This window comes from Patagioenas fasciata, chromosome Z, assembly GCF_037038585.1.
Source record: "Patagioenas fasciata isolate bPatFas1 chromosome Z, bPatFas1.hap1, whole genome shotgun sequence".
In the NCBI taxonomy this organism is placed as follows: Eukaryota; Metazoa; Chordata; class Aves; order Columbiformes; family Columbidae; genus Patagioenas; species Patagioenas fasciata.
The window spans coordinates 57,074,454-57,095,329 of record NC_092560.1 but is presented as its reverse complement, the minus strand read 5'-3'; the positions used below and the strand labels follow the sequence as shown (position 1 = coordinate 57,095,329).

The following is a 20,876-nucleotide window of genomic DNA, read 5'->3' as shown; positions in this document are numbered from 1 at the left end:
GCTAGAGGGGAAGTCTGGGTTTATCTGAGGTTGTCAAAGGGTATTTCGTACTGTTTGCCACAGTAAAACAGTGTTCTGAATCCACTGTGTTACTAGCAAACAAAAAATAATGTTTTCCTCACATTTAAGTCAAGGTTTTCAATTTGAAGAGTTAGTTAGCTGTCTTCATTTTTGCTACTCCCTACCCAGCGCTCCCCCCCCACCCCCGAAGTTAACTTCCAGGGTTCATATTTTCAAGATATTTGGCATATGTTATGAGCTTTTTTATAAAGCTATTTAAACGCCAACCCTTGAGCTAAAGCTTAATTTGTTTTAATTCCAGTCCTATTCTTAAATGCTTCTCTCTTTCCCAATAAAGTCACACAAGGAAAATCTAGTGAAAACTTACAAGAGGTGTCCTTCCAGCTTAATACGAAATGTCCCAGGAGGCAGAAGGGAACTGCATATGGGGGTGATGATACTGCAGTTCTCTTTCAGAGACCAAAACTGCCATCCCATACAGCAAAGGAGTGTGGACAGAGAGAGTGAATGATCTGAAACCCTTTCTCCCTTTTGGAGAGGATAACAAAACCCCAATTGGACAGAAAGGAGGTTTTTAAAGAAGGGATCTGAAATAGAGATAGGTCCTCCAAGTCAGCCAAGGAGAAGCAAAAGTGTTTGTCAAGAGTAGTAGTTATTTTGGAAAGTAGATGTATTTCTAATAGCAAAGGACTGAAAGGTGATCAGACATCCTTCAGAGCTTTTGTCAAGTCAGGTTCTGCAGCAGGTGAAGAGCAGCTGCTCTTGCTGAGGAGCACAGCCCTTGCAGCAGGACGGGGGTCATGGGGCTGCAGGAGGTATCGCAGGTTCTGCAGGAACCAGAAAATGCCACTAATCTGAGGGAACCGCGTGAGGGCTGGGGATGGATTATCCCCCACAGCCTGAGCACCCATCTTCAGACTGTGACTGGGATGAAGCAGGAGGGCTCACACTTTGCAGTCACTGGGGAATTGCTGCTGGATACTTGTCTTTATTTGATATTTCTGTTATTGATTTTTATTTAATTCCTACCTCCTCTAATGCTGATTTCTCTTTTTAATCTCCACTGCAGCTCTTTAACAATCATTTCTCACCACTCTGTGGCTACTTCTACACTCTCTAGCCTGTTGACGTCTTAATTTTTGTAGGTGTTCTTAATTTTTCTCCTCAGTTCAGAACACCAGCATCTTCTAGAGACTTCTCTTTAAAAAAATAGGGTTTATCCTCTCTTCACTTAACTGGCAGAAGTCTTCATGGGAAGGGAAAAAGGAGGAAGGGAAAGGCTTTTTCTAGGAAGAAGAAGAATGTTGCAGACCAAGAATGCTGCACTGCACAGAGTAGAACGAGGTTTGTAAAATATACTTTAACAAGTCTTGGAATGGTTCTTTTTTCACTTAGGGTCTGTGAGAACCCACTTGTGGAAACAAACATAGTGCTGGAAAGTCTCTGAAACATCCCTCTTGCATTTCAGTCTAATTTTATGTAATGAACTGCTGCAGTTCACTGTTTTGACAGCAAAGGTTGTCTTGAGAACAGTGCGGCAAAAGACCGAACAAGAATGTTTCAGTATTGATCTGGTATATTCATAGCACGAAGCTGATAATGACAGTCCTTTCTCCACAAAATCATTTCCTGAGCACTAAGGGCTAGAGTACACTTTGGAAACACATGCAACTTAAAACACAGAACTGTGCTGTCCGAGAAGTGTGGAGGTGTCTTGCAAAAGCGGAGTTTTCCCTACTTTTATGGGTAGCACCATGCTATGAGAAAAGAGTCAGCTCTTCTCCCTGGGCATGGCTGTTAATCCATACTGCTTTCTGAAGGAAGAATTTCCAGTACTAGAGTTCATCCCATGAATTACAGAAAGATGGTGAAAATAAAGGCTTACAATAGGTTAGTGGATTACTAGTTAGATTAAGGCAGTTCATATTTCCACAAGGTGTGCCAAGTGAGGACAGCTGGACACTGTCTCTATACAGGGGATGTGCTAAAGTTTGCTTTTATGGCTTCCAGAGTGAAACTGCCTCATACGCAGCCAGCTTATTCCCCAGCCATGGACAGACCTTTCTAGTATCTGTCTGTGCCGAACCAGTCAGACAGAACCAGGGGAGCATTTTGAAGCGTAAAATTGCACTGAATGTGCATGTTGTATTAAAATGTTATTGCAGAATCCCACAGATTGTATATGGATCCCTGTCACAGCTTTACTACATGCAGGTAGTTTGTGCCTTTGTAAAGGCAAATGTATTCTCGTGTACAGCAATCTCACCAAAATACAGTGTAGCAAAAACAGTTTCAATATTTCATGTTGTTTAATGAAGATGCTGGAGGAAATTAATAAAAATTAAGCTTTACAGACTCTAAAACCTGTCAAGGCAATTTATAATGTAGGTTCATTCTTATGTACTAGAATACTTGAATCATTAGCTGTCTTATTCCATGATGTATGTACACATGCCATTTGTTTCTTTATTTCCTGTGCTTATTCACCCTGTTAGCAGTTCATTCTTGTAGTGGAGTCAACACTGATCTCTCTTAGACTTGGACTGACTTGGACTAAAGATCCTGATTTCAATTTTGAAAAAAAGGATATTCTCCTAGTAGTAAAGGTCACAAGGATGTGAAAGGCATAATAAAGTAACTATTCTATATTTCAATGTATTTAAATTGGAATTTAGGAATCACTGGTATGACATTAATTAAAAACTCTAGGAAATGCAAAAAAAAAAAACAAAAAACAACTAAACCCACACCTCAATATGCCTGAGAATCCAAGGTGGGGAAATGCTCATAAACACAGATGTTTGGATTCACTTTTAAGCATTATTAAGTCAGTCAATGCAGATTTCATTTCTTACATTTACACTGTATTGCTTTTTTGGCGTTTTTTGTTTATGCTGAAGGCATTGTCATACTTTCCTAGGTATACTTAGTTGAAAACTGTTGTTACATCAGTTTCTTTCCTTTTTTTATTATTTTTCTTTTTTACAGCCATGGCCAATTTCATACATGTAAGAACCTGCTGCAGAGAGAGCTGAAGTCCTCCACACTGTTAAAAATCAGATTTTGAATATCTTCTGCTTTCTCACATTCAGTTCTAGCTAAGGCCATCAAGGATAAAATCAGCAAATCCTTCCTGATTCAGTGCCCAAGAAATATGAATACTTAAAGTATTGCTTATTTAATAGTCAGCAGTTAATTAGCATTTTAACATTTATTTTGATTACCATTTCCTGGCATTCATATATTTTTCCATTTAATTCTGCATTCCCTAAAACAACAAATGAGGAACAGAAGGGAGTGGAAGGAGAGAATTTCTGTAAAGAATGTGTACATAGCTTACTGTGGAGTACATGAGTTCCTTCTGAGCCTTAGTAATGAAGTCTGTAGGGAATGTCTCAGTTTTGTTGGGGATTTTGATGAGGGGAAGAAGCAAAAGGCATGAAGAAAGAATCATTTCTCTTACATCAGGTGACTTCTCATTACATTGTGTTTTTGTGCTTCTTCTCTCCGCACATAAAGGTGTAAATTAGGATATTTGGTGGATGCACATTATTTCCTTGCACTTTGGCTCTTGATGAGATGACTATATAATAAAGAAGAAAAAAGCACAAGTGCAAAATAGAAGTCCGAATTAAATGGCTACAAGAAAGGGCGGATTAAGAGTCTGAATAGTGAGAACCATGCTTAAGAAGGATAGGAAAAAATTGTAAAAATCATTTCACTTTTTTGAAGAAAGAGACTTGAGAAATAAAGTGTTTCTGATGGGCTTTAATCAGCATTGGCTGTACTTATTTCAGCCATTTTTCATTTTGGGACACTCCCCACGTCCTCGCTAATGACTGATGAGCAGTGCACATTTTGTGCTAGCTCACCATGACATAAAAGGCCAGTCCTGCTCAGCCTCCAGGCCAGGGGCAATTTAAAGCCACAGCAAGCTGTTGTATTTAGGAGCCTCAGGAATTTGTCTGGTCAGACAGGGCACATGCCACGGCTGGCCAAGCTTCCTGGACCACCGGCGTCCTTGACGTCATCAGCAGATCTTTCGACTTCCATGGGATGGGGTTCAAGAATATCAGCCTGGAAAGTTTTAAACAAATTCCAGACAAATTCTAAGACCAAATATCATGTTCCCAGTAAAAATATGTCAAAATGTATGCCTCCTAACGTATGGAAACTGTGCAGATGAAAAATGAAACTGAAATACACTGGACTTGATCTTGTTTCTTAATACAGACATTTATTGCTTTGTTCAGTGCAAATTCATTGCAGCAGGTAATTAATAATACCCATTTACTTTAACACAGTACTACGTAATCATATATCTGTTATTTAGTGAGAAGGTGGCAAATACAGTATAAATGAGAAAGATAATAAACACCAGAGTCTTTCGAGCAAAGCACATCCAAGATTTGGTGTCTTACTCACATTAAAGAAGACAAACACTGCGTTTTAAAGTATCTAAAAAAACCTCAGCCAATCTGTTGCTTCTCATGATGATTAGAAGGACATTTCCACTGTATTCCTTAAGCAAGTTAAGATTTAAAGTAGGTTGTTTGTAGATCACGATGACTATTATGTAATTATTTTGACTATACCTCACACAAATTACACCTCCAGAGTGCTTTATTGTCATTTTCAAGTATGTATGACTGTTAAAGAAGTACTTGGAAGATCTATCTACCTTTTTTGAATATCCAACATTGAAGAAATATTTTGGTTTCAGCTCTTCAGCATAAGCAACTGTGCTGTTGATGAGCAGCCTGTCCAGTGTCAGTTTTCCTGCATATATTTCAGCCAGATGTTGGATGTTGCACATCTATACTGAACTATGACCACAGGAAAGAAAAAATAAAAAAAACCACCAATCTGGGGAATAATGGGATCACAGACATTGACAGATGTCCTAGGAAGGAAGGTGTTTATCTTCAGCTAGACAGAGTTAATTAGAATAATGGACAGATATGAGAATGCAATCTTTAAAATATATTACTTATACTTGTGTGTCAATATATAACAGGAAAACCAGACAATTGGACTTTGGGGCATTATGAACTAATTGTTGACACTTCATCCATATGAATGACTTTTATGATGGATTTTTAAACTCTATCATGTCAATAATTGTCTGATTGGAACATAGTATACACTGAAGAAGGACCTAGAAATAAATGCTCTGATATGCTCTGAATCAAGTTCCTAATGATTTTCTTCCTCATTGGGTTCAGTTCAATTTCAGTTAGTGAGTTTTTTTGCTTTCCTTTCTTTACGCTCATTCCCCAGCTTTGGCTTTCCATGATGCCAAGGAACAGAGGGTAAATTCACCTAAAACAGTTCATACCAGATGATAATTGGTATATGTACCAGGCAACACTGGCTGCTTCTGGAATTTGATGTCACATCTCTGTGTGATGCTGTGTTGCATTGTATCAATTAAACATCCAGAGTATCTAGCAGGATCCCTAAATTAATAGCACATGGTGCTGTACACATGCCCTCCATCTGTATTTGTGTTTGTGTATCATCCCTACATTTATGATCCTTTCTGTTTTCACTTTCCTATATCCTGGAGTTTAGCAGGATATGATGAGAAAGGTAGATTGATTTAGTCACAGTTACCCTTCTGTTGTTAATACACTGCATTAAAGGTCTTATCAGAACTAAGTGCCAGGTGTACTAGGCTTGATGAAAAAATGCCATGTATAATCTCAGTTCTTACAAAAGTAAAACAAACCTTTGGAGCTAAGTTTGTGGAAAACAAAATAATGCTAAATATCTAGTGGAATTTTATGCCAGGTTTGTATTCATAAATTCTGTAATAGGATGGGGAATGGCTTGTTTCCATAATCAATAGTTTACCTGTGTTCATTAAGCAGTTATTTTAAAGAAGATAATATGTTGGCCAGAATGTTTTTAGGTGTTCACAAGTACCTCAAAATACATTGGAAAGGAATTATTGTCAAGGAGATTATCTCATTCTTCTATACTTTTGCTTTTCTTTTCTAAACTCTTTCACTTTAAAGGGTTAGAATTGTAGAGAAAACAAAGTAATGCACCGAAGCAGTACACAAATTGTCAGTATTGATAGAAAGACCTTTTGTATAAACTTTGCAAAAAGTTCCACCTTAAATCCATACACGGCAGTTGGAAATAGGTCAGCACTGAGCATCTTGTTTGATGAAAGAATTCAAACCTGTTTCCAAGGTAACCAGTCTCATCCTCTATAAATCTCTGCTGTGCTCCACCTGTTTTGTGAAGCTGAATGCTTTTTTCATTTCCTGAGATACAGTTTGAACTTAAACACACATGTAGACACACACCACATGCTGCTTTCTGTCCACTGTGACAAAGGAGGCAACAAAAGTAAATAGGAGGTGGTTAATATTTAAACTGTTAATGCAGGTGCCTTAGTAGCACATTTTTAGAGGTATTGTAAGTGGTGCCAAGCAGCACTTGAACAAATAGCTCTTACAAGAAAGGCAGATTAATTTTGGATGAATTCCTAGGTACCTGGACATCAGGACACTGTAGTCTCCTTTGTTCTGTGCTCTCTACACAGGCTAGGAAGGATACTGTATTTTATAGAGAATAATGAAGATGTGTCAGCAAGTGATATTCAATAATACTATTTAATGCATTAATTGTTCTCTTCTGTATTGCATTAGGTAGTTACTCCACACATCTCATAATAGCATGTAAAAGCAAAACTCCTTAGAGAGTTATTTTTGCACATTCTGCACATTTCTACACCAATAAGAATATTTTCTGTGAAACATCTGAAAGGACACTTTTTTCTCTTAAAATTATTTTTTCTATTGAGACAGTAAGCCTTTGGGAGGGTCGGAACAAAAAATGCATGGAAGCATGGCACAGAAGTGCAGAGAGTGGAGGGAGGCAATGAAAAAAAGCCTTGCAAAAGTATCTTATTTTATCTGAAAAAAGCATGGGCATGATGCCTGATTAAGGACAGTCTGAATGTTGCCAGTATTTTATAGAAAACATGTCCAATTCTAATGTATTTTTGTTTTAGTTTATTTAAATATTGACCATACAGGCAATTTAGACTTTCCTAAATGGGTCTCAGAGTAAATTAAACCAAAGCAATTGCTACAATACGGAAACTGCTCCTGCTCTAATGCAATAGGAGATATATCAAATCTATAGCTCACTTTTAATATAGGACTTGCTAATGATGAAAAGCCTGATCTGCTGTATAATAATATAATGCTCTGGATTTACTAACCTATTAATCACATAACTCTCTAATATTAATCAAACAATGTCTAGCTGCCTTCAGTCATTCATAAAATAATTCCCTGCAATCTGATACTTTCTGTTTACCTTTTGAAAATTTAATTTGTTGTCTGAAAAGTGACCAGTTGTATCGCTTACTTATATTGACTTAATAAAAGATACTGTAACAAACAGGGTCGCAGAAGAAACAAGTGATTCACCAAATAAGATTCTGACAAGGCCTCTTCAACTATACCTGAGTGACTACAGTGTTCTTCAGATACCCATGCCTTGCACCTAATTTGTAACACCAAGGATCCTATTAAACTTCAGTTTGGGAGGGTATTGTAATTAGTCTTCTATTGACAGAAGTAGAAGAAAAAAGCCATCCTCAGGAATAAACTTCAAGGCTTGTGATTGCTTTGGGTATCTCTAGTGAAGGTGACTTTCAGAAGTATTTCTGTATGTAATGACAGTTGTTCAGCATCTCAGTGAACAAGGCACACTTCAAGGAGAAGCAGTGAAATAGATTCGAGTTTCTTTTATGAAAGTCGCATTTCTCTAACAGCCTCTTCTGGAACATGTCTTATAACAATCAGTATAAAATATATCGTAGGTCATTTTTGCTTACATCATCAGGAAAGCAAAATGCATTCCTCATGCATGGGTGTATTTATTTTACAATATTCCTTAATTAAAACTGTTGATATAGCAGCATCCTGTTTAGGACTTGTTTAATAGCCTTCAACATTTTGGTCACAAGAGAAGACCTATTGTGCTATTTTTAATACTGCTTATTATCTTGATCATACAGAAACTGCAAAACATGTACTTCATGTTCAATGAATTCCTACTTTGGGGGAATTTTGGAATTTGTCAGTATATGTTTGTCTTGGTAATTGTTCAGGTCAGTGCTATGTTCTTTTTACCTTTGATCTCTCTTTATTTTTCTACTGCAAAGTTAATTTTCTCTATCTCTTCCTGTCTAGCATGATCAAGCTCTTAAAAGTCTGTTTACTTTCTATAGGTATTGTAATCAATGTTCATTTGTCTTTGACCCTTCAGATCTGTGTAAATATAGATGATTAAGTAATATGCTTGTTTAGTTATCATGCAATTAACCTCTACTAACTTTAAATTAGGTATTGGTCTAAAGAGCAGGAATAAGAAGCTGGGAAGAGTAAAGCATCTACTGTACTCTTAGTCATTACAGAGTGGAATGAACTGCTCTCTGCCTGGTGCTATGCCTTTGTTTTGGCTATGGAAGGAGCCAAAGCAACAGACAGTGGATGCCTGGGCTTCCAGAGGCTGAAGTTAAAAGTACTGAATCCTAGCCTTGTTGTATTGTGTTTTGGAATTATGATTCCCCACTGCTTCATGAAGTAGTGTAAAAATATTGTGGACATTCAGGATCAAAATGTCAAGACACAGTATTTGAGTAGTTAGCTAAACAAGTGTTCATTTAGTAGCTGTTCATGAATAAAGATGTTTTGGGTGGATTTCGGGGCACAGGGCTTTTCCACTTTAACACATCGTTGCATTCTTGGAGCATGGACCCACAATTTGTGTCAAATATCTTGGGTTTGTCTTTTATTGGAATTTTATAACAATGAGACTTTGACAGTTTGGGAGATTCAGAAACTCATCATGTTTTCAAATGTGGTGTTGCATTGCATGTAAAGAATTTTTCTCTGGAGTAGAGTATACATAGCACATCTGCAGAGCACAAAGAGAAATGCTGATGTATGCCTGGGTGACTCTAAGTGCAGCAAACTGATTTGCCACAGAAAAGCATTTTCAGAACCACGGTAAGCCACGCTTGTTGACTACATCACTAAGAAAGATGCGGCATGAAATCAAAATGCTACCTGCTGACAGGGACTATGGGAACCCCAGAATAGTGTCTAGTTTATATCCCTGTGCTAGACATTCCCTGTGGGCCACTGTTGGTGCTCACATTTTCTCATCAGCCCTCCAACTTGTCTCCAGCTGAGGCTGATAATTTATTTTTCTTTTATCTGTTTTTTTGGGTTTTGGTTTGGTTTGGTTTTAAATTTTACAGTACTGTTATTATGTTGCTTCTTCTACCACCCTTCCTATATTAAAATTATAATCCTTTAATGTTTGTTCACAAGTTTCTAAACCTCTGATCTGTCTTTTTTCTGTCCTTTATAATCCTCCTAATTTCTCTTAAAGTGTATCATGCAAAACAGAGCAAAAGTCCTACACACGTTGAGTAGAATGAATAATCCTTGTTCTTTGTAATACCTCTTAACTGCCAAGAGTCTTATTTGTTTTGTCACTGGGTTGCATGCACTCAGGTTTTGGGCACTGCAGCCCCAGACTCCTTTTCTTCAGAAGCACTATCCAGTCAGTTATTTCAAAGCTCATATTTATGCATTTGCTCTGTTTGTCCAGAAGGTAGCATTTTACACTTGTCCATCTTAAATTTCATATCATTGATTAAGGATTGCTTCATCAGTATTTCAAAACCATTGAGAATTCTGACCCCATTCTCTGAAGCACCCGCAAATAGTTCCCTCCAGCTTGGTATCTTCAGATTTTACCAGTATCTTCCTTATTCTGTCTTCCAAGTCATTACACTGCAGCAAATAGATGCACATTGGCAAACCATGTTCAGAGTGCCTTTCTAGCTTGACAGTGATTCATTCATAATTAATCTGAGGACAGATTTTAATTTTGTTCAGTTACTCTTTTCTGTATTTCTTTTGCTGCTATATAGGAATTTCCTGTTATATGTTCACCTTACCAAAATTAAGAGGATACCTGTTCATTTTCTGTCCCACAACTGCCAGGCTAATTAAGCCTATCATTGAAGGCAAATAGATTGGTCTAAGATTCTTTGTTATTGACATAGCAATGTCAGTAACACATCTATGGTGGCTACGTCCTATGAACTTGTTACATCTAAGGAGCCAGGAAACTCTTCTGCTATTAAATATTTTCAGGCATTAAGTGAGCTTATTGTTCTTTAGTTCCTCATCTTCTACATTTAACTTGGTTGGTTGGTTGGTTGATTGGGTTTTGGTTTTAGGTTGGTTGGTTTGTTTGGTTGTTGGGGTTTTTTGTTGTGTTTTTTGTTTGTGTTTGTTGTTTGTTTGGTTGGTTTTTTTTATTGTATTCTAACCTTTTCTGTGTTTAATTTTTTGGGACCTACTCCACAAGTACTCAAAGATAATCACTAATAGTTTAGAGATTACTTCATAGAAAAAAATGTGAAGATGTTAAGTGCATGTAATAAAACAGAATTTTTACTGAAACTGAGCAAAATGCTCATACTTCGTGCACCAATTCTTAGCATAATGGTAACCTTTGAAATGACTGACTTCATAGCCTCTTGCCAAGGTATATCGTACATTACTGATGTGTGATGGGTGTGGAGTGGATAACAATGCCTTCACTAGTTTTGCTAACTTCTGAGCAACCTTCTGTAGGTCTGCATAACTTTCCATTCATTTCTGATTTAACAAAGAAAATTCAGCCAAAATGCTGGAAGAATTTTACATACCCATTATGACAGGCTTGAGGTTGGTGCCATTATCTTTTTTCATCCTACTTAACAGGTCTACCTCCCCCAGTTTCTCTGTGTAGGAATGCTGTAACCTAAACAAAAATAATTTTTTAAAAAGACCACATATGTTATATAAAAATACTAATTTCAAAACATCTTAGTCCTCCTACAGAAGATCTGTTTTATTTATGCATTTGTCTGTTCCCTAATTCTCTGCATAATTAGTAGGATCACTTGGTGTGTCAAAACTGAAAAACAGGGAGGTCTGAGCAAATACTTCATTTTTATACACAAATCAAAACCCAAAATTTCCAGCGTTCACAAGGAATAGTACAAGTGTTGTAACAGTGATGATCTAAAGACATGAGTAGAGAGTCATCAATATGCAAAGTTTTTAATTTTATTAAGCCATTCACTGTATTTGAAAATTACAAAGAAGGCCTTGGATCAAGTGACTCTAAATTCAAGACACAGTAAGGCAAGATACAAACAGATATGTTTAAAATCCACAACATTGTTACAAATATTTATAATGGAAAGGGTTGGCAAGCTGAAAAAGAAAAGCATACTATGTCTACTTACACAAACATACAAATCAGAAGGATATTCTCCCACTATGTAATTTGTTTGCTGTAAACTATCCTAAAAGTATTCTGGCACTGAAAAGGTCACTGCAGGGTGGGTTTTGCTGTGTTTCTCTGACTCTGACAGCTGTGTGAAATGGCTGAAAAAGGCACTGACTGACTTCGTGCCCTCTAGTTCTTCTATCATGGCAAGGTTTTCAAGCTCTCCTTCCTAACATCTGCATAGAACATCAGATTTCTTCTGTGTATGGAGTCAAAGATTCTCAAACAGCCTGTTCTACTAATCTACAATTATTTGCAAACTTGTCCCTTCAGTGATCTGGTTTTTTATAAGAATTGCTTGGCTATGGGAGGGTTAAAAGCATCCCTATCTTCTAGAGTTATCAGAAGGCCTTTATTTACTTAGTGCTGTTCCCAAGCAGACATCTCCACTTTGTGTATGGCAATCATTACTGGATTTAATGGAAAAAAAAAATCTTGAGAATGAAGAATAGAATTATTTTTATGTAAAAGACAGAGAGATGAAAAAATATATTTTTAAATACTCCTTTTTGAGGCCTACAATTTTGTAAGCCTTATATGCTTCTCTTGGATAAAATTGTTGTTTGACTTCTGCTACATCTTAAATAAATATTAATTTTTATTACTTCCATCCATCAGTTACAACAACTGAATGGATATTTTCAGCTTCTTCTGTTCATGTGCCCTAAACTGGTCATAACTCTGCCCTACAGCTAGGACACCTGAAACCCCAGAATAGCTTTTCATTCAAGCACCAGGCAGCTATAATTTACTCAGTTATTCAGTCCACTGCAAGAAAAAAGAATATTTTTTAGTACTTTTTTAAAACATTCAGAAATAACTGAACAGTTTTTCAGAATGAATATGACATTTTCCAGTCAGTGAAATTAATAAAATCACTTCTCTGAACCAAAAATAAATGTAAATGAAGCCACCATTTGTTTTAGGTACATAGGACACTGACAGTTCACAGGACATAAAGAAGTCATTTTCCATATCATACAGTATGTTTTTTCTCAAGTCTTGTTTATATCTCAAGGCTGCTTTTATTTACACATTTCTGTGCCAGAGTGACTACAACTGAGAATCTTCTTCCAAGCAAGCTTCTGCAAAAAATTTATATATTGGAGTTAATGTTTTTTTATGATGAAGGTCAGGTGAAACCATGCTATTGATATGATAGCCGTATGTCATAAAGAACAAATGGAAGAACCAGTAAAAATTAATATAATCAAAGAATAGTTTGGGTTGGAAGGGATATTTGTAAGGCTGGCATTCACCTGGCAAGAAATCGGCGTCTTCCCTATGCTAGTTAATTTAGCCTCACTTCACAGTCAGTGCAAAGAATTCGGCACTTTTATCTCCTAACTTACGTCATCCTAAGATAGGCATCTAAAATGAGTCATATGATTTGCACTTTAAAAGTGCCTTTCTCTCTCCAGTGAGGGAGTCAGCAGTGACTGACCTGAAGTCATGAACACTGTAAATGATCTCAGGTCAGGTAAGGTGAAGCCTGTTCTATGTATTTAAAGGCAGAAGAATCACAGAATCATAGAATAGTTTGGGTTGGAAGGGACTTTCAGAAATCATCTAGTCCAACCCCCCTGCAATGAGCAGGGACATCTCCAACTGGATCAGATTGCTCAGAGCCCCATCCAGCCTGACCTTGAATATTTCCATCTACCACCTCTCTGGGAAACCTGTTCCAGTGTTTCACCATCCTCACAGTTAATTTTTTTTTCCACAGCCAAAAAAAAAAAATAGAAATAAACATGAAATATGGACCTTCAAGAAGATGCAAAGAGCTCTTTGTGCAGGGATTTCTTTGAGAATTAGACTGGTTTTAACAGGTCTTGAAATTGTGTTAAAAATTACTGTCTCCTGTTTAATTTTTATTGTGATCTCACATTTGCGCATGTTTTTTGTACATTGAAAGATATGTGTGGTACTCTTCCACAAAAAAATTAAAAATAAATAAACCCTACAACCCTGGCCAAAATAACCCTGCCTACAAAACCTGAATTTGGCTAATGACCTAAAATCTCCTTGGACTTTTTCAGTATTCTCCTCAATTGTGCTATGCATGCAGCCGACATTTTGCCCTGTTATTTAAATGCTGTAGCATATTGAGCGCTGGCTTTCATTAAGCAGCTTGCAATGACACTTGAGGTTTTCCTAAGTGATTGTAGGTAATTTAGACTTTATTAGAGAATATGAGTACTACAGATTATCCCTTCTAATATGCATGCTTTAAATTCATGAATGCTAAATTTTAGCAGCCGTGTGTCCATTCATTTAGATTCCTTTACTCCTGCAGAAATCTTTTGGTCATCTTCCATCCTCACTAACCTAACATGGATTTATCCATGTGTTCTCAATTTACATTGTTTTTCAGAAAGTTATTTTTACTGTTTCATGAAAATTGGAGGCATTTCTGTTCTCTTTTTTTCACTAAATTCAATGTCAGTTTTCTTTCCCTTTGTCTTGTGTCTATTAGCCAACTCCTGTTCTATAATGAAATTTGGTGCAGATGTCTGCTGTTGATGCAGATGTCTGAAAGACATCATGTTTCATGTATTACACTAAAACTCTAGCAGGAAGAGTGGAGAGAAGACTGGGATTTTATATTGCCAAATCTGCAAGCTTTCTAAAAAAGTTTCAAAATTTTAACAGTCCAGATAAACCAAGTCAACCAACTGGTTCACCACTAAGAGGAAAACAATTGTTGAGCGCTATAAAAAACATTCCTTCAGAGTACTTGAGCTGAGTACAAGTTTTCCTTTATAGTTTTCATGCAAAATAAATATTATCTTTGACCTCATAGAATTACACATAAAATCCTTGAAAATACAATAAACATCAAGAGTTTATATTCTGGTTTTATTTTATTACAAAATCCTCAAAATGCTATGAATTGTGGAGGGATATTTCATGACTCCCGTAAAGTGCCCTACATCATTCTGTCAATATAGCAATAATTAGGAGTAACTTTAAAAACAGATCCATTGCTCCTTTAATGTCATTCTTGTTTTTTCCTTAGTGCACAGAGTTAGCTGTTATTCAGCCTTTAGCACAGCTGTTTCTCTGTGATGGAGAAATCTGCTATAATATTCAGGTATAATATCTTTTTAATTTACAATTACATATGCAGTGTCCTGTTTCACAATAGAAGCAAACAGGAGCCGGTGGTGTTTATGTGTATCAGTCCATAAAATTCTCATGTCTCCTCCTTCATCTTGGACTGGTTTTGGTTTCCTCTATTTTGGCCCCAAGAGCAAGACAGCTACAAACCAACACTATATGTAATCCTATGTGCTTTGCTCTGACCTGCTGTCTGGCTTGGTTTTTGGGCTTTTCTATCAACATTTGAAGCTCTCTTTGTTATTGTCAAGTCTGAGGGAGCATGTGGCATACCACGTGTTAATCACTGTACGTCAATTAGAAAAAAAAATTAAAATCCCTGACCAAAACATATGATTAAAGCATGAGCAGATGCATAAGGAATAAAAATATAAGGCAACACAAAGAAACACAGGATAGCAGAGAAATAGTGAGAATTAGTTTAATAACTTCATTCACAGCATCCCAGCTGGCTACTTGTTAAACAGAGGCATCACTACACAGGTTGTTTTTCAACAGAGATTTAATGGGGGATAATATCATGCTGCTTTTTACAAAGGACAGCTTGTGAGAATGTGTTAAGGTTACTATTAGATTAATGAAAAATGTTGTCCATCTAGGCTGAAATTATCAGTAAGGCAGAGGTGATGTTTAGTAGCATCATTAAATATGGGAAATGGTAGGGGTTTTGTACAGAAGTATTGCAACCACCAGCAGGAATCTGGGATTTCACAGAAAGAACAGCAGCTCTCTTCCATTTGTTTCTTTGATACTGAAAGAATGAGCCAGATTGTGTCAAGATCACCTCAAGATCAAATATGTGGATATCTGGTATTGAAATACTACACACTCTGCTGGATACCCTTACGAAGCACTGAAAACAGGAGGCTTGCAGTTTTTCTCATGGCATGTGGGCAAGCTCGGAAAGAGGCAGAGTTTATTGTTTGCATCAATTTAGTGTATCTGCGAGAGGTCAAGACAAACATAACTCTAACCATTCTGTGACTATTCTAACTGACAGTCAAAAAAATAATTTCAAAATTGGAATAATTTTGGATTATCATAATTCCATATTGATGCACTTGAACAACAAGCCTAGTTCAGTAGAACTCAACACCGCAAATTCAAAGCTCAGGATATTGTGACTCCAAATTTCAGATGTCCTTTCCCTGAAAATCATTGTCATCAACTTTGAAGTGTTGTAGCACAAAATAACATTGCTAAAAACCCAACTCAAACTAAACCAGAACCTGCTAGAATGCCACAGTTAGTATCTGTCAGTGATTTATGTAGCGATAGTTCAGATAACAAGTAAAAATACTGTCTTCCTCTTGTCCTTAGTCTGAGAACTACAAGTTGTGGTGTATTTGCTTTTCCTTTGTCCTCTCTGATCAAAGGTACTAGATCTCCTGCTCTTCGCAGTGAGACCTCAGGACCACCTGTGCCACTTTACTCCCTGCTGTGGATTTGCGGTCAGCAGTAAAGCTTTGTTACAGCCAGGATTAGAGCCCAGGCATCCTGCTGCTTGGAGACACACACTTAACAGGGCAAGCAACACTGACTGGTTTACGACTAATTTCTTAGCTAAAGATCTGCACGCAAGGAATGATCATGCAGCATGCCTGAGGGATAGTTTTGGGGAAACCTGTTTGCGCCATCTTTCAGGGGTCAGGGTAGAGGGCATTGTCCTCAGGTTCTTTCTACTGCGGTATAGTGGAGGGTCTTTCCCTTCCCCCAGCCTTTAGCACATATACCTGCATTAAAAAGTATCAGGCATTCTTTTAAACACCCTGAACAAAGGTGAGGGACAGAAGCACAAAAAGAGATCAATTTTGCATTACCTACTGTTTCTCTGCATGAGGGTTTTATAACACAGGTCATTTATCTGATTGCTAGGTATGCTTAAAGTGGTTGGCCAGAAAGCTTTGAACTTCACTGAAGTACAAAAAGCAAGCTGTTCATTTAATCAGCACATTTAATTCATCCTGCTTTGCATGCTGCACCACACTGTCTTCTTTCCATATAAGGATTCTGTGGTATCTTCCTGCAGCACCCCTGCCTCTCTTATGAAAGCAGCCAAAGATGGCTTTGTGCATATTGCTTATATATGCTGTAGGCCCAACTCCTTTTTGTTGTGCAGTGTAGCAGCTACATCCTTCTCATATTTGTCTTCTCTTCAGGTGAGTTGTTTATATTCAAGGTTTGTTGTGGTTTTTATTTTTGTGGGTTGTTTTTTTTTTTCACACTGACTGAGAGCGTGTTCTTAATTTATCTTTAAATATTCATTTTTGCTCTGCATGACCAAGTGGGAAATGAATCAGGAAACTGAGTTTTTATTATACTAAGGATTAATATCATTTATAGGTGTCTTCTGCCTTCAGACGTTTCTTTTTGTTGAATACTGGTTATTCATCAGATTTCTCTTTAAGCAGCCATTGTTTAGAATCCAGTGAGGGTTTTCTAATGCTATGCAACAATTCTAGAGAGACTTTCACGGCAACACTGAGGAGAGAGAGAACAGATTTTTTAATTTAGTGATCATTATATTAACAAAAATATAGCCTATTTGTTCTGGACTTTAGTAAGATTAGAGTTATTTATTTTTTCTCTCAGACTCTCTCATGCATGATATGTAAATATGTAACATGCAGTTTAAAACAAATTAATAGGACCTTTTGTGTCTCTTTTTGTGGTCTCTGTTTTTAATCTGATTTACCTTCTTATTCTAAATTGTTTAAGGACAGTGTAGCACTTTAGCCTTCAGAAATCTGCCACAAATGATAGAAAAGGTATTTGATTGTCCCTTAGCATCTGTTCATGCATATCCTATTTACTTAACTGGATGGGTTTCAGATACCTCGTAATTTGTTTCTTAGTCACATTCTCTTTTCACATTTCAGATGTAGTCATCATTTGTGTCTTTGAACGCAAGCCCTAATGAGACTGAACCACCTGCTTGAAATTTCTTCTTTTTTCTGTTTCAATACACTACCACAGATCTTCACTTTACTGCTAGATGGGCCCCACTGGCAGTTCCCCAATCTGCAAATCCACAATCCACAGTACAGAAACCTACTTAGAGAGGACATCTTGTGTCTGTGAGCAGAGCTATCAATAAAGTCCTCGTGGTAGCTAACAATCTGGAGATGACCTTGTAACTGTCTTGGGCAAATCTTGAAAAGAAAGATCAACATTCAGACCACAGTAAAGTTTGTCAGTGCTAGGAACAATTAAATCCTTTTTATGACTCTGACCTGCAGCCCCCATGCCTATAGGGTTAAATGAGCTCAGAACAGCACGTATTGCTAAGACAATGAAGACTAGCTGAAGTTTCTGAGATCCAAAGGTTTAATACCCAGTGATGTCTTGCTTTAGTCCCATCAGGTGCTGATAAAGACATATGTAAATGAAGCCAATTTTTCTGTAACCTCCCCTTCATCTGTGGACAACAGAGAACCTGCTTTAAAATGTTGCTCTGCAAAATTTAACTTCAATTAAATCCAGGAATTTCCATAGATGCAGACAGCCAGGACCTCTCTTTGTTATGGGACCTGATGGTTAATACCATCAGACTTTTCAGATATGTCACTCCTTCCTTTTAACCTCTTTTAGCACTGCTGATCAGCATAGGAAAACACATGGCTATCCCCCAAATACACTCACAGTCCAGTGTAGTGCCACTGACAGAAAAACAGTCAATTAAGGAATTCTCCTCCTGTGGACTTTCTAGTAGGTCTGAGTTACATCCAGCAGCATTGAGTGAGACTGTAAGTATCACTTGAGCTTTTGGTTCCCTGTATATGCAGGCAGTAGCATTGCTTTTGCCTTCTGTTGTCAGGAGTTTTAACAACCAAAATGACTGAAATTTTACCTTTCTGGAAAATAATGAATGCCTCCTCTTCCTTCTATCTCCAGGCTGGGGTTTCTCCGTATCTCTAAAGATGAGAAGAAGGCAAAGCTGGGCCTGCAACTTGATCCAGGGTCAGCACGATATCCATAAGATTTCTACATGACAGAGGAATGTCACAGTGGCATTTCCCCTCTGCCTAGCCTAGGAAATGTGTCCAGACCTGCTCAGAATTCTTAACATCCACCCATCAGGGTTTTTTTCCACCTTCCCTGGGGATGCTTGGTGTAGATTAAAACCATATGAAGGAATATGAGGAGAATAACACCTGTCCACAACAGAGATGAATGAGAAGAGGATATCTTCTCCTTCTGGGAAAGTGACCAGATGGTAGAGGCTGTAAAGGAAAGGGGGAAAGGAAGATGAGTGGCAGAAGGTGGTGCCATCTTGCCTCAGACTGCAATCCTTCTGCAGTTCTGCCATACACATAGGTGTGCTTGGCTGTTGTTGTAGTCTGCCACAAGATGAGTCCTGTGTTTTTCTTTCTTGAATTACAGGTAGTGAACATGCCTTAGGGGATCAGCCTTGGCTAGAAATTATTTGTAACAACAAAGCTTATGTAAGTTGATTAGCTGAACTATCTCCTGAGTGTTACAGCTCTGCAGAAGTCTTTCTATGGTATGAGATGAAGTCTGCTTGGATGTCTGCTAGTTCGTATCTGTAAGGTAGAGTATATGGGAAACACTCATGTTATTCTGGAGACAAATGTCATAGTCTATTACTGAGTTCTGTAGCCCTGGAGACCTTGACAACATCCAAAGTGGTGCATGGGACTCCTCAGAATAAATTTAGCTGATACACTGCAGACATCCATATCCCAATTAAAAGTGTGAGGATCCCTCCCTTCTAGTCAATGTGGACAGCAGGATGACCATGAGCCAGCACTGTGCCCTTGTGGCCAGGAAGGCCAATGGCATCCTGGTGTGTATTAGAAGGGCGGTGGTTAGCAGGTCAAGAGAGGTTCTCCTTCCCCTCTACTCTGCCCTGGTGATACTGCACCTGGAATATTGTGTCCAGTTTTGGGCCCCTCAGTTCCAGAAGGACAGAGAACTGCTGGAGAGAGTGCAGCACAGGGCAACAAAGATGATGAAGGGAGTGGAGCATCTCTCTTATGAGGAAAGGCTGAGGGAGCTGAGTCTCTTTAGCTTGGAGAAGAGGAAACTGAGGGGTGACTTGATTAATGTTTACAAATATATAAAGGGTGAGTGTCACAAGGATGGAGCCAGGCTCTTCTTGGTGACAACCAATGATAGGACAAGGGGTAATGGGTTCAAACTGGAACATAAGAGGTACCACTTAAATTTCAGAAGAAACTTCTCAGTGAGGGTGACAGAACACTGGAACAGGCTGCCCAGGGGGTTGTGTAGTCTCCTTCTCTGCAGACATTCAAAACCCGCCTGGACACATTCCTGTGTAACCTCATCTAGATGTTCCTGCTCCGGTTGGGGTATTGGACTAGCTGATCTTTTGAGGTCCCTTCCAATCCCTAACATTTTGTGGTTTTGTGATTCTGTAATAGCAAGAAACAGACATTTTTCACTAATGACGTGTCTCATTCTAAAGTAATTGCCTAAAATAGAGCAGATGAATTGCTCTCAAAAAAACCTCTGCCAGCCTGTGTCAGAGCTGTGAAAAGTTGTGACATTTAACCTGTCTAGATCTGCCAAGAGAAATCTCTAATACACATGTGGTTATGCAGGCAAAACTTTTACTGCTTTATTTTGATTTGCTATAGGATTAGAGTTGGCAGTGCATGAGAGTTTATTTCATTCCATGGCAAAATACAGTTTTGTTGATATAGAAACCCCTACAATGGAAACACTTTCTGGTAAAGCACAGTAATTTCCTATGTTCCATGTAGTCCATAAAGACCTGCTATCCAACTCATTCATTCGTGGTTACTTGTTTGAAATTGTAGTCTTTCGTTTCTGGAAGAGTGCATAGGAAATGTTTTATTGTCTTGATTTTCCAATACATTACTTCACTCTACCTCACTGTGGACACAGAACAATTTCACTGATTAACTTCTGATTTTGTGATGCTTGTCCTTATAAGCTTTCCAACCAAAGATTACTGTCTACCCAGGCACCTGTTTAATATGCAGTTATGTTCTCTGAGAGGGATCTTTACCCATGGAAGTCAGTGATGAAGTGTCCATGAGGCAATATTAAACACTCCTCTTTTTTATTACTTGAGAGAAGCTACTGTAACCTTAGAAATGTGTTAGCTGTCAGGGTTGAAAAAGTATGCTTTAAAGTGCTCACAAGCAGAGCAAGATAAACTTTAATTTCTGAAAGTTCAACATGAGCCCTAGGAGGGTTTAGGCTGTACCATGTTGAAATGCAACTGACTTCAGTTTTCAAAAGTGTTAAAAGTTTTAAATCTAATCTCCAAATTTTTTACTAAAATGTTGTATTCGTAGCTGCATAAGTTGCTGGCAGCTTCTGCCATACTCAGGATT

The 20,876-nt window shown here is 37.8% G+C and overlaps 1 protein-coding gene and 1 long non-coding RNA gene across 2 annotated transcripts in view; both read left to right on the top strand.

Moving 5' to 3' along the window:
* RAB3C (RAB3C, member RAS oncogene family) overlaps nucleotides 1-20,876 on the top strand; it is a 134,917-nt gene that overhangs the window by 82,881 nt on the left and 31,160 nt on the right. The window lies entirely within an intron of this gene.
* On the top strand, nucleotides 16,569-20,305 carry LOC139826389 (uncharacterized). The gene is made up of 3 exons (XR_011736404.1): nucleotides 16,569-16,688; nucleotides 17,409-18,275; nucleotides 18,424-20,305. It is a non-coding gene; the product is annotated as an uncharacterized lncRNA (long non-coding RNA).